Source organism: Prosopis cineraria, unplaced genomic scaffold, assembly GCF_029017545.1.
Source record: "Prosopis cineraria cultivar Desert tree isolate PC_DT_omini unplaced genomic scaffold, ASM2901754v1 PC1, whole genome shotgun sequence".
Taxonomy (NCBI): Eukaryota; Viridiplantae; Streptophyta; class Magnoliopsida; order Fabales; family Fabaceae; genus Prosopis; species Prosopis cineraria.
Window position 1 is genome coordinate 13,159,832 of NW_026555332.1, and position 15,999 is coordinate 13,175,830.

Here is a 15,999-nt window from a genome sequence, read left to right on the forward strand (position 1 = left end):
GTTATGAAAAAAAAAATAAATTATTTTAAATTTAAATTTTATTTTATAAGAGAAAAATACTAAGAAAGATATATAAAATATCATACACAGGGAATCAAATTTAAAATTTGACTAAATTAAAAAAATCTTTTAAAAAATATTTTTTATAAGATTAAAAATATTCTAAAGAGAAAATAATAAATACAATTTAAACTACAGATGTTAATAAATTTAATTTTTTAAGAAAAACCAACTTAAAAAAATTAGAAAATTGACTATTGGAAATAAATGAAAAAATAACTGAGAGAAATAGGCTTGATATGAAAAGTTAACAAGGACATTTTGGTAAAAACATATTGAATTTAAGGTGGGTGATATGATCCCTTCCATTTTTCAAAGGCTTGCCCATTCCTAAAAACATGGTAATCCATATTTTTGAGAAAGGTCATTACATGTCTCTTATTAATAACCAAACATAGGTAAGTTAGAATGGAGACATGATTATCATTCTATAGGCTAAAATTCTAATAACCAAACATGATCATAGTATTGTTAATATAATGATGCTTTTTTTTTTCCGCCAGAATATAGTGATGTTAATATACCTTCTAAAAGTCTACTGAATCTCTTGGTGATAACAAGGTTATTTTACTACTATTGTAAGTGTAGATGGCCTTACAATGCATGACAGAGGAAAAGGGAACAAGAATTTAGTTCTTAACTACTATGATAAATGTACAGCTGAAAATATCTTGCTGATTCCCTTTTCTGTCTCAAGAATTCAGGATTCTATCATGTGGAAAGGAAATTTTGATGGTATTTTTAAAGTGAATGATGCTTACAAGACCCTGTTAAATACACACCAGCAATGAAATTCTCTTGAAAGTTCCTGGAATATTATTTGGAAAACACTTTTAATTACCTCCTAGAATTAATCTTTTCTCTTGAAAATTGGTAAGGAAAGCTGCACCAGATTCTCAAACTCTCAAGCAACACCATACCTCTTAGTTGATAACGGCTGATTTTTTCTTCCTGTGGAGGTAGTGTTGAATCTAGAGATCACATGTTTTCGTGACTGTGATCTTGCAAGAGTTGTTTGGTTTTCATCATCTTTGGGTTTAAGATCTTCTCAGGGGGATTAATGCAGATTTTGATGCTTGGTTAAAAGATCTCTTGGAGATCTCATTTGTGACAATCAAGCAAAATTGAATTAAGAACTTTTCTAAATACTTCAATTTGGTTATTATTCCAATATTTCTCTTGAACTTATGGATATTCCTAAAAGTCCTAACTTCAATTGGAATGGCAATTTTACCAAAGTCAGCATTTACTCAAACTCAATTGAAGATCTCACACTCATTTGGCACGAGTTTAACTAGAATCATCATCTCTTGAATATTAATAAAATTGGGGACTTGGTCATGAAAGACTAGATCATTACTTTTAACCATGTCTTTCGTCAAGCAAATAGATTTATGGATTGACTTGCTTATTATGCATCTCACTACAATCTTATCACTTTGATTTTTTTTAGAACCACATTTAGAGTGTCAAAGTTTTGTATACTCTAATATTAAGTAATTATTATCCCTGCATGCTCTGACATTAACTAATTAAAAAAATGTAGGAAGAATTGAGTTTTCTTCTTTACTCTATGCTATTTGAAGAAGCAGGAATTGGTTGGTACATCAAGGAGTGGAAGCAAATCCTCATATTATGAAAGAATTGTTTACTCTCAGAAACTGAGCTTCTATTTTAAAAGACAATATTGAATTCAATGATATATCAAGTAAATGCTTAACAGAGGCAAATTTTGGCTTGGAAACAAGCGAATCTCTGTTCAGAGGATCTCAAAGGCTAGAAATTTTGCCCATATTGTCATTGATACAGAAATTTCTCTTCATCAAAATCCGTTGGTGAAGTTTCTTCGTAATTATCTTAGAGCTCAGGGGAAACATCTTGCCTTGCTTCTTGAAATTAGGAGGATCCTTTGTTTTATTGAAGCCATTTGTCCACGACTGGCCTTGCAGCAACTAAACTTCAAATTACAATTTCAACAAATTTAGTGATGTCCCTGAGCAGAAGGATTAAATGGGCAACTTCATCTTGTAGTATAGTCATACAAGATATAATCTACTTTTTTAATTTGTTTAGGAGTGTTAATCTTGTTCCTCTGTAAATTATTATTGGGTTATCTTTCCTTCTTTATTGTAATATTCACTGTATTGTATAACATTTCCATTGAAAAAAAAAATATCTCTTGGAGACTGAGATATGAGCATATAAGCCTTCACGTATGAGGTTCATTTAAAAGTAAAAAAAGAAAAGAAAACAAAAACCTATACTGATAATAGTGGTTATTTTGCCAATATTTTCATCTCTGCTGTTGGTTTGCTGCATATTTGGGGATAATTATATTGCTTCTCTTAATCCTCTGTTTTAAGTGAAGGCTATGGCTTGGATTCTTGTTAACTTACTCCTCTTGTCTATAATATATATTTTTTAAAAAATAAATTCTCAAGTCAAAATATAAGTTACAGTTTAATAGTGTATAAAGCATTTAATTTGTTCTTCTCTATTTTTCCTTCATGTATAATTAAATATCATAAGTAATTCATGTATAAATTAATGTGTGGCCATCAATGGCAGGTACTTAAAGAAATTCCATCCCGCGATCTAGAAAGCGAAGGGACTAAATGACACATAAACAAGAGTCACCCAAGTCAAAGGAGTGAGGCCAAGGGACGAGAGTCCAAGACAGTAAACATCTACCAAATGAGGAGAAAAATAAGAAAGAAAATAATTAGGTGAGAAAACTCCTTAAAATATTAAAATAATGAAAGTTTACTAATTTTTTTTAACTTTTTTTTCTATTTTCTTCTCACTTTTTCTTTCCTCCAAATTAAATCTTAGTTAAAAACAAAAAATTTCATCTCAAAGGTAAAGTACACTGTGGTTGTCGATGTTACCTACAAGAAAATATATAAAAATCAGTACAAATGCACAAAATCATAGCAAACAAAGGTGAAAATAAACTAAGCCCCTTTCACTCACCTTATGTCTTGGCCTAACTTATTTAATTTATTCTCTTTAACTAAATAAGCATATTTTTAAAGTTTGTTTAACTAAATAGGTTATTTCTATTTTTTTCAAGACTTAACCTATAAATCTACAAACCTGACCTATTTAGGCCTTTTTATTTAATTATATATATGTGTGTGTATTATATTGTATTTATATATTAAATACATTTAATTTATATTCTTTAGTTGAACAATTGAGCCTTGTTTATGATTTAAGTAGACTTAAATTCTAATAAAAATTCTTTAAAACTTGCTTCTTCAGTTCTCTTTATAAATCATTTCTACTAACTTCATCAATATTAATGTAAAAAAAATAAAAAATAAAAATGTTTAAAATTTTAAAAATACTCCTATATAATAAATCTAAAAATGTTTAAACTTTGTCATAATCCTTTTTAAGCTGTCTCGTTTCATCAAAACCAGATTGGAGCACTGCCAGCGCCGCGGGCACATCTTCTAGTTCTTGAACGCACTTTGCTTCGAGGGACTTCAAAGCATGAATTTGATTTTTTACAGAGGCCAGTTCTTGGATACGAGCTGCTAAAGCCTATTCTTCATGCTCACCATCTTTCAACTGCGTAATCCATCCTTTGAACTCACGAAGGCGCGGCGACAAGTTGTTAAATGTTAATGGATTGGCCACAGAGGCCGATGCCATTAAAGCAAACCATTGCGACCACTCGAAGGGTTGGCAGAGTCTCATTCTCAGGAAATGTCTTCAAGTATCACGAGAGACCTCAAAAACTCTTCCCTTAGAATGGGAGACAGATGTGGAAGGTGAAAGCAGCAAAAGTTCTTGATGGTTGTATAAGCTGTCGCCACCTTCACAGGCTCTATGAGCTCAGGCAAAGGAAGAGGGGCCTGCCGATAGAGTTAGAGAGAGAAAGCTTAATTTCCAAAAATGGCTTAAACTAAGGCCTCATTTGATATAATTGAAGAGTTTTTAATGAAATCGGAATCGGAATTGAAATTAGAATCGGAATCAGAATCAGAATAGAATTGAGTTTTAAAAGTGTGTTTGGTATGAAGATGAAATTCTAATATAATATTAATTTATATATATATTTAAAATAGAAAAAGACTAAATTGCCCTTTTTAAAATTAAAAAGACCTATTTTGTTATAAATGGACAAAAAAAAAATAAGGATAGTGGGGTCCACAAATTGAATTTAAGGGAATTGAAGCAATTCCATGGTCAATATGATGGAATTAGATTCTAGCATTTTTGATAGAATTAAGATTCTTAGGAATTACAACTCTTGCATATCAATCATGCTTAAATTAAGATTCCATCTTTGATTTCATTTTTACTTTGTCAATTCAATGCTACCAAACATGGCCTAACTGACAAAGCCCCTTAAATAATCAAAATGATAAGGCAATAAGTGATTGTGGGGCGTTCACGTTAGCACCGCATGCTCACCAAGGCAGGAACAATGTTGGCCCTCCATTTCATCTTTATTTGATTTCTGCCATCCATTTAAATTAATTTTTTAAATTTTTTAATATTATATTTATTAAAATAAAATATCAAAAATTTTAGCATTAAATCTGGACTATTTAGAATATATTTAAATGATTAATTTTTAAAATTTATAAATTTTTAATATTAAATTAAGTTACCTAAACTATACTTGGACTGTATAGAGTTTATCTATATAGTTAGATTATAAAATCATAATTTTTTAATATTAAATTAGATGTTAGATTAAATTTATACATATCATATTGATAATAAACAGATATATTAAAATTTTAAAATTTTTTATATTTTTATATTAATAAATATAATATTAAAAATATTTAAAAAATTAATTTAAATGAACTATAGAAATCAAATAAGACTGAAATAGAGGGCCAGGATCTCTCCTGGCCTGATGAGCATGCAGTGCTCATCGTCGAATGCAATTCCGGTGTTTGGCGTGTTTGTGACCTCTTTTTCTTCCAATCTTTCCAAACTCTCCTTACTAAGAGACTTGTGAAGTGATTCTTGATTACAACCATCGAAGTTGAAAGGCCCCACGAACTGAGGAGATTCTTGCACAGATTCTATAGTAGCTGTGGTTGCAACGTTGTAGGTCATCAAACTTATCATCATAGACAACTAATGTAGAATGACATTGTCTAACAAATGTTTTAATGCTTCAAACTTATGAAATATTCCCCTACTGATGCAAAGAAATGCACGTGAACGCAAGGAAGAAACACCAAATCTACTCAAATTGATCCAATAGAAAAGCAAATAAACAAAAGGTTGAATCTTGTCCGAAACTAACATGCCTTAGTACAGATTTATGTCCATCTAGATGCACCCTTATCTGCCTCACATGTCCTAGAGGCACTTCATTTCCATCCTTGCCATCTCCAAATTTGGTTTCAGGCATAGGTAATTCACCATGGACAGTAGCAGGCGGCTCTTGTTCGGCTGTAATTTCAGGCATACATGCATTGTTCTCTGTATGAGCAACCTTGATAGGGGATAATTTTTCCCTAATATCTTGCAGAATGCTATCTGGCCTGAATTTGATCATTAAGCACACATGATTCTTTGTACATAGACTACATAAAAATTTACCAGAAAATGTTATCAAAGTTTAAAATACATATTGAACAGAAGGGCAAGGAATATAATATCCCAGGAATTGAGGAAGGCATCAATCAAACTCAGAAGCTACCACACATGGTTACAATGCAAAACATCATTCTTAATCATTAATTATGCGAATTAGATTAAATGTTTCATGCTTCTACGAAGAAAACTATACTAGATAAAATGCGCAAGATACATTTTCAAAGCACATGTAAAGCTACTAGATTGTCTTAACAAGCTAAGCAGAAAATGACAGAATAATTCTCATAGTAATAAAATAAAATAGTTGTGTTACACAGCTTCAAACAGATGCAGTAAAGAACAACTGGCCGTTCTCAAGCGTGAGCAAATAACATTCAGTAAGGGGAGAGGAAATATTTCTATAACTAGGCAGCCAGTAGAAGCATGTTTACTTCAATATTCAATTCAAAGTACATCATTAGCCATTACATATTATAACACTAAATTAGCAATCACAAACAGCTTACCTCAGCTTTTCCTCTGGGAAAGAGCCTACCCAGATCAATGTTGCATACTGGGCAGAAATTTGATTCTTCGACTAAGTTTCTGATACATGCATTTCCCGCAGACTGATGCAGAGTTCATTGCCAGCGTAATTTGCTAAAGATCATATTCATAGAATGAGTTAAAATATGATGTCAAAAGATTTTTCGAAGATGAATGTATGCTATGTAATGTCATATAAACATAATTTGATGTCAGAGCTGCAAAATCAATTAAGCATATTATGAAAATTTTGCGGCATCTAAGCTTCCTCCCTTGACACCCTGCAAAGTAGTGTCCTACACTGCCACCTTATGTTCTATTACAGTTTTCAAACAATTAATCCTTTAGCATGAAAGAAAAATAAGATGCCTTGAATTTACTAAGAAAGTGTTTGAAAACTCATCTACGATCCAAACCCACGGGAAAACAAACACATCCTAAAATCTGATACTATAAAGATGAAAAATAAAAATTAATAGAAAAATTAAGCAAAGAGGGTATATAGACTAAAATATATGTCACAGAGAAACTGAAATACCCTACAACGAAAGAGCTTAAGAGAAAATTTCAATCAACAAAAGAAATCAAAGCAATGGCTAACAAATAGTCGCAGACCATAATCAATCAGGGATTACTAAACAGCACAAGAATCACAAATGAAGATGAAGAAGAATCAGAAGAAGCAAGTGAGAGAGTAGAAAAAAAGAAACTATACAGGTATGGAGGCAGACAGAGATGGCCATCGCATCCTTCAGCAACTAATGACAAAGAGGGAAAGTCATGCATGTTTGGAGCGTCTTCGTCTTCACTTTGATCACCTCTCCCGCCATTATTGATCAGCTAAAGGAATGTGAAAAAAACGTCATCATTATTCATATTATTTACAAACATTGAACAATTAAATTCATTCATTAGATTCCATGAAATGCAATAGGGCCACCTATCTATTTTTCTTAAAAAGACAATATTGTTTTCTACAAATTACAAACAGAAATTCAAAAACTAAGGAATGATAGCAGAAAAAATGGTTGATCTGTGAGCAACTGGCCATTCTCAAGTAAAAGCAATACGTTCACAACGAACAACATTAAGATAAACCACTAGATAGTACTCCTTCCAATGCTAAATGTAAGAGCTAGTTAACTAATTTTATAATGATTAAAAAAATTAGATGAGTTAATTATCTGTAAAAAAATGTGAAATGGTTTTCCTGAAATACCCACTTTCAATAATTTATATTGGAATATTATTGACATAGCTTATGATCATGTATGGCAAAAATAAATAAATAAATAAATAAACAAATATATGGGAGACAAAGAAAATTATGATACTGCATTTAGGACAAAGACAAACCCTCAACTAGCTCTTACATTTAGTACCAGAGAGAGTAATATTTCTATAACCAGGCAGATATGAGCATGTTTATTCTATTCAATTCAAAGTACTCATGAGTCACATCATTGTACCACTATTAACAATGACAAGTGATAAAGGAAGTGGAGTCTTGTATTCTGTAAGCGGTGAAGGTGAAAGGTTTTTGGTGAGTGAATCCACTAAGTTTGATAGGGTCTTCTCTGAATCATCGTCTTTGTAGAACTGAGATGATTGTGGTGGTGAGGGCAAATTTGGCGGAGGAAGGTCAAGGAATGGATCTATGGGAGGTTTTTTTTGGCTAATGGATGGAGGTGGAAATTTTTGTGATTTGGAATGATGAGAGAAGGAGGAATCAAAATTTACCTCTTTGAAATGCAATAGTTACATATGCATAAAAAATTATAAGTAACACTAATATAACTAGCAGTCACCTTATTCAAATCCTTAATTAGTTAGGTTGAAAATTGATTTGAAATTGATTTTTAAGTGTATAAATAATACCAAATTGATTGATTTCTGTTTACCTAATACAAAAAATTAAAACCTAGCTTGTATTTATGATTTTTGAATTTTTAATGAAAATGAATGATTGAATAAGTGGTTTAAGAATGGATGAGAAGTTCCTTAAAGACGTATAAAATACTATCCTTGTCAAAATGATTGGGATGAGTTCAGTTCCAATTTTTATTGGTCAAAAGTTTGTTCAAGGCAAGCCAAAAATAATTAGCCCAAGTGCAAACCAATACCTAGACTTCTAGGGATTAATTTGGCACCCAAGTGAAATTAAATGTATCACGAAAATGCAAGTTTGATTAATTGAACATAGTGACAGACCAAAACAATAGCTATTCAAGTTCCAAACCTAATTTAAAGCATGTCCAATGGCATACAAAGTGACAACATAAAGGATAACTATTAAGAGATAGAGACAGAAGGGAAGAGGAGAGGAAGAAAGAGACAATTCCATTCATGAAAAACTAAGAGGAAAGGCATAACAACATATACCCTAAACCTAAATACGTGCCATCCAAAAGGTAAGGTCTTACACTGTCAATATCTACCTAGAATTCAACAACATATCAAAGACAAATAACATTATACATAAAGACAATAAAGCCCTTAAATAAAGCAATAACATATAACAATGACCAAAAGAATAGTTAAAATTCAGACAAGTCAATAATTTCACCATGAATTTTAAAAATTTCAGCAAAATAATTCCAAGTCCAATGATCAAATTACAAGTTAAACTATCTCAAATGAATATGTAATTAGTCATTTACATCATTATAATTCCAAATTAACAATTAAATTAAAACAAAGTAATGTTGACATAGAAAAACTAAGCAAAAGGAATTCTTCTCCTTTGTAATCTGGATGGGTAATGGAAAAGTGGAAGGCATGTGCTTCTCAATTGAATGGTGAGAGAATCTGTATGAAGTGCGAAAAATGGAATGAATGGGAGTGTGTGGAGATCGGTGGAATTCAGTTCAAGTGTTTGTGTTTCAGAGTATATCAATTGATACGTGAATCAATAGGACTTTGACTAGCACGCGTCACACGTGATTTCAATTTTTTTTAATAAAGAAATTTAGTTATTTTTCAGATCTGGGAAACTAATATAATAGTGCTAATAACAAGGCCAATGGAATGGAAAAAGAAACATCAAGTGAGAAGATAAAAGTGGGAAAGGTGAAGGCAGTAGAATTGACTAACAATCATGAAAGGATGGAATGGAAGCTCAATAGAATCAATAAATGGCTTAAGAAAATACTCACTCTATTTTAAATTAAAAGACATTTTTTATAGAGATTTTTTATTCCAAAATATAAGACATTTGAGAAAATTAAAATTTCATTAGATTGACTTATTCAAATATTATTCTTTCTCTCTCTATTTAATATTAATTAGTGTAAATTTAAAGTTATTAAATGAAAGTTATTTTTGAAAGTTTATATTTTTTTTGAAAAAATAAAATTATTAAGTGTATTTAATGAAGTTTATTGGTATGTGAGATTTTATTTAAAATTATCTTATAATTTGTGGTGGAAGGAGTACTAAAAATAAATGGAGAAAAAAATAGAATAAAAGGAAAATAAGAGAATAGAAATTTTCTACTTTATCCTCTTGCTTCTTCACTTTTCCATATAATTAATTACCTTTGCATAAAATAATAAAATTAATAGAAAATATATTTTAAAAAATTAAGATAACATTCAATAAAATTTTAAAAAAATATGCAATAAATTTTAAAAATTTCCTAAAAATATTTCTTCTCCTTCACTACTAGAAAAATGGAATTTAGTGAAGGACGAATCCCTCGCTAAATGTCATTTTTTGTAGCTAAATTGCATTTTAGTTAGGAATTTTGTCCTTTGCTAAATTTGTAGCTAAAAAAAGGCTCGCTAAATTTAATGAGAAATTGTATTTTCCTCATTAATTAGTGAGGAATTTAACGAGAGATTCAATCCCTTGCTAAAATTAGCTAGAGACTAAATCCCTCCCTAGTCCCTCTCTAATACTATTTAAAATTTGATAACTTTAGCGAGGAATTAGTCCCTCGCTAGTCCCTCACTAATCCCTTGCTAGTCCCTATCACCCACCACATGTGCGACAACTCATGATACGTCATTGTCCACCTTGCGCCATATCACTTGCTCCTTACCATATCATATATTCATCATGTTTATGCCAAAGTCAAGGTTTCAACCCTTGACCTTATATCTTTCAAGCTTTATGCTCTCCTTCTTTGCCAGTTGAACTGAAAAACATTTGTAATCATTATATGAGAAATTAAATATGTATATATATATTATTTAACTACATAAATATATCAAATAATATATTATAAAAATATACACATATACATATTAAATTTTATTTTCAATTATTAATATGTTAAAAATATTTATATTTTATGTAAATTATTCGTTATATTATATTTTTAATGAAAATCAACTTAAAATAAAGAAAATATTAAATAATTTTATTATGAATATTTTAGTTAATTTTTAAATGAAAATAATTAAATGTATAATTAAAAGTTATTGTCAAAAGTTAATTTTTTTTGTAGTAATTAGCTAGGATAGAATCCCTCACTAATTATCTTATTTTAGAGAGGGATTGGCAATCCCTCGTTATTTTCCTCGCTAATTCTCTTATTTTAGAGAGGAATTGACAGTCCTTCGCTATTTTCCTCACTAATTCTCTTATTTTAAAAAGGGATTGACAGTCTTTTGTTATTTTCCTCTCCAATTCTCTTATTTTAGAGAGGGATTGATAGTCCCTCACTAATTTCCTCGCTAATTTTAAATTAAGCTACGAAATCAACATTCCTTGCTAATTTCCTCACTAATTTGGTATTTTAGAGAGGAATAGACGATCCCTCGCTAAATTTCCTTATTAATTTGCATTTTTCTAGTAGTACTTTAATTACAATTATTAACTAATTAAACTCAAATAGTCCAAAACAAATGATCACAAGGCAAGAAAAGAGAAATAAAAATATGTAAAATATATAAATTATCACTCTTCAATGTGAATGGGAGAAGATTGCCTCTTAGATAGGAGGTCAACATCAGCGATGTTCGATCGTTCTATCTTAAAGTACTCCATAATTCGCTGTTGCTGAGCTCCCAGAATTTCTTGCCTAGCATACAAGTCTGTCATCATGTTTCCCAGACCAGCCATCTTCTCATTCATCTGAACCCCGAGATCCCACACTGATTTGGACAAAGTGTCATATCTCTTAGCTAGCCCGAAAAGCATCTCAGCCACAAGCTCATTTGTGACATATTTGGAAAAATCTGGAGTTGGAACTTCAGATTCTGTGGGCTACAAGGATTCACCCACTTTCTTCTTCCCTTTCTTTTTATCGCTCCTCTTGACCTCAGCCACAACTTCTTCTTCAGCCTCTGCATAAGGCACCTAGTCTTTCCCTTCAAGGTGCATTTTCATCTTTAGCATGGCTGTTTTGCAGAACTCATCGGGATCTTCTTCCTTACCCTTCACAAATTGAATGTGATACCTTTCGACGATTTTTGAGGCAATGTGAGGGTAGAAGAGCATCCTGCCAATCTTCTTAGTGGCCCACTCCATCTTTCGGAGGATGAGATGACAGATATCGAAATTTTTCCCTCTTATTATCATTGTCATCATCTCCAATTCTGTTTCGTTCAGGACATTAAAGGTTGTTCTTTTATTTATCAAGAATCTTGCCACTATGCAGGCCAAGATCTTGTGCTTGAAGGGAAAAGTGGTAGGTCTGAATATATATCCCTTTTTCACACCTTCTGGTACTTTATCTACCATGAATATAGCTTTGCATCTTTCCTCAAAGCTATAATAATTCTCCTCCTTTAATTCATCAGATAGCCCATATTCTTGGAACTTAATAGCATTCTCATCATACTCTAAACCCAATATATCAGCTAAACCTTCTAGGGGTAAAGTACATGCGGGTACCTCTGACAAAGGCATGGTATCTCTTATTCTTGGCCTCATACTTGATGACCAGAGTAAAAGGCTTTGACCACAGCAGCAGAATATTTATTGTTGATCTCTAATAGGGTTTTAAACTGCCTTAGATACCCATCCACATCAAAATTATGGGCATTAAGGAATGAGTTATACCTGACCCAGTGGCCTTGGACAATGATTCTGTCCTTGAATTCATTGTCATGTTTTGTGGTTTGATCAGCACCACCCAAAAGCTTGAGATTGTTCATTGGATGCTCCTTTGAGCTAGCAGGAGGCACTTTGCTGCCATCTTGACTCAACTCTGCATATCGTTCTTCCATGGAGTTCTATGGTTCTTTTCTCAACTTCTTAGGTACCTTAAGCTGCTTCACGTTAGAAGAAGATGAAGAAGCCTTTTGGACCTTTCCTTCGACTCTTTTCCTCTTTCTATTTCCATCGTCTCCTTTCTTAACATTCGCATTCTTAGCCTTCATCATTTTGAAGTTGTCATGTGACAGAGAATGCTCAGAGATATTGACATTCAAGCATTTGCCAAGATCCTTCTCACTAGCTTTGCTCCGCAACTTAGCTATCACATGCTTCTCTAAGCTGTCAGCGAGATACCCAGGAAACTCTTCAGATTCCATGGCCTTTTCTTTCCTTTTCTCAGCAGCAGTGACCTTGCTTGCAGTCTTTTTCTTCTGGACACTTGAGTCACCAACAATAGATGGGGAATTGCTTCTCATTGGAGTTCCGTTGCTTTCTCTAGCCGCCTTAGACATTAAAGAACAACTTGGAGTTCCTTCCTGCACAAAGCCATACATTAAAAAAAAAAAAAAAACTCGTAACCATTAGAAAAAGCAACGAAATTACAGGAAAAGGAGCTGGTGAACAATATGCAGAAAACTCACAGGGATGATAAAGCTGAAAGATGGTGTCTGCATACGAGAACACCAACATTACAGGAAAAACACAAGGTCAGCATATTTCACAAAACCAAATTACACATCAGTCAAAGTAAAATTTCAGTCAGTAAACCTGGAAGGTGGCATGAGCTGCATTGGTGCGGGTTGTGAAGGATGGTTGTGAGTGAAAAATGCTGGGCTGAAGGGGTGAGTAAGTGGCGGCAAACTGTGATTCATGAGAGCTCTGTAGAGAAGCCTTTCTTGTATGAGCAAACTTGACAGGGAATATTTTTTTCACTAATATCTTGCAGACTATGATGTGGACTGAATTTCATCTCGTTAAGCACACATGATTATTTGCACATATACTATATAAAAATTTACCAGAAAAAAGTTATTCAAGTTTAAAATGCATGTTGAACAACAGGGAATTGGGAAAGGCATCAATCTAACTCAGAAGATATCATAGTCATATATGACTTTGAGTAAATGCCTCATGCTTCTATGAAGAAAAATATGCTAGATAAAATGCACAGGATACATTTTCAAAGCACACATGTTAAGCTACTAGGTTGTCTTAACATGCTAAGCAGAAAATTACAATAATTCTCATAAAAATTAAATAAAATAGTTATGTATTACAAATCTTCGAACAGATGCAGTAAAGAACAACTTGTGATCTGGTAGAAAGTATAAGGTAACCGCATTTCTGAGGGCGGGGAAGAAAACATTGGAATGATATGAAGAAATTCAAGTATGATATTTCAGAAATACGCTGTAGAAAGCATGAAATGATGTCTGGATTTAGAAGTACACCCTGTTTGTAAATTCAGAAATACATACTGAAAGGTCTCTTCTGGGGAGGGGGGTCGCCTTTTTGACATATATTAAATTAAAATTAACAAAAAATAAAGAATAAAAAAGAAGTTAACTGAAAGGTTTTTGTTTTATTTCTTTACTTTTAACCTACAATATGTCTTTTTATTAATAAAATAAGGAAACTTTTCATCCCAAAAATTTAATATTTATCAATTAAATTCTTAAAATTCTTATAAGTATATATATAATTAATAAGCGAATTTTGAAGTGTCTGTTGCAAGGTTGTAAAAACTGGATCGATTATAAAGTGTCAAAGCAATTGTTTAAGGATCAGTGTTCCAATTAAAAGTCCATTTGAAATCAGATCAGTCATAATTAAAATAATATAATTTAATTAAAATATATAAAAATATTCATATTTGACTATGAAAGATAGTAGTATTTAAATAAAAATTCATTAATTTTTAAGTAAATGAAAAATTTATTCATAAAATCTTATAGATGTTTTATACAAATAATAATTATAAGTTTCTATAAAAAAAATACAACAATATTAAAAATATTAATAAAAATTTAGATTTAATTTAATTTTCAATATTTAAAATGGAAAAGAAAAATATAAAATAATAAAATCTAACCTAAGTCAACCCATAATCCACCAAATTGATCAAGTTTGGTTAGGTTGAAGCTAGTTTGACCTGGTTGAAACTGAGTTACATGTGACCAATTTATTCAATCAACTTAACCAAATAAGTAACTAATTTACCTATTCACTGGTCAAACCAATTAGGGTTTGTTTGGATTTACAAACAGTGATATGTTGTCTTTTTTATTGCCCATTTAATATGTAAAATTTCAGTCATTCATTTAAATGTTTTGCTATCAAATTTTTATATTTGAATTAGTGATTTGTCATATGTAATGGATATTTTTATAATGAAATCATATTTCAATTCATCATTTTTTGAATAATTTGTAATAACTTTAACATGTTTTGGTGTCAGTCTCTATATTTTTTTCCATTATTCCAAATCCCATAATGTTTTGGTATTAGTAATTTTGGCATGCTTTAGTATTAATGTTATTTTGTTTCGTTTTATTAGAGAGGAGGGGAGGGATTTAAAATTATCTTTTGTTTAAATTAGGAGAGGAGGGGAGGAAAGGTAGTAATTAATTTATTGTTATATTATTATATGATAAAATATGATTAATTGTATATTTTTTAAAAAGTCAATTGTATTAGTGGAGAAGCATACGTCATCGAAGGAAAGATATATATATATATATATATATATTTGGTTATATCTTATTTTAAAGAAATGAATGAATAGAGCAAACTCCACCGTACTAGTTAAGCAACTCCAGCAAGAAGGGTTGATGCTAAAAGCAACCATGATTAAAGGTCCGAAGGTAAGGAATCAAAGGTCCCAAGTGCGATTGCAGAGAGAGGTTTTTTTTTTTTTCACATAAGGACATTTATGAAATATTATCACTTGATCATTAAGGGCAAGTTAATTAATAAGTTAATAAATTTGGTTCCCCTTCAAAAAATCTCAATTTAAAGGAAACCAAAATGAGAAGAGTGGAGGGAATATTTTAGCTCCCTTTCCTTCCAAAAATTTCTAACTAAATGAGAGGAAGGGAATCATTTCCCCGTTCCTAATTTAAAACCCCCAACCAAACACATTCTAATTAAAACCCTTCCCCTCCTCTTCCCTCAAACCAAACACAACTTAAATTTTATATATTTGCAGTGTCCTTATTATAATTAAACGGAGTTAAATATGAGCCTAAGCAGCCAAATTTCAATCCAAACCCGATCTTAAGGCTACAAACAAAGGCCAAGAGGTCCATTAGCTCTCTTAACAATCCTTGAACTTGAACTCACTTATGTTTACTTAATTACTCCTTAATAACTTAATAAATTAGGGATTTAATTTTTAAAATGTTACATCATAGATATTTTTGTAATGAAATCATGTTTCAGTTCATCATTTTCAAATAATTTGTTGCAATTTTAGCATGTTTTGATATTAGTTTATGTACTTTTTTCATTATTATAAATCCCTTAAGCTTCATATGTTTAATTGTAACATCTTTATCATCATTGACAAAGTTAAATCTAGTAATGCATACTTAACTATTTAATTCTGTTGCCGAGTAAGTAAAATTATGATGAGTTAGACTTTATATGAGCAAAACAATGAGCTACTAGTTATTTTTCTTCCTATATGCCCTAATTAATGATGTGTTTTCTCCTTCTAAAGCTTCATTCATTGCA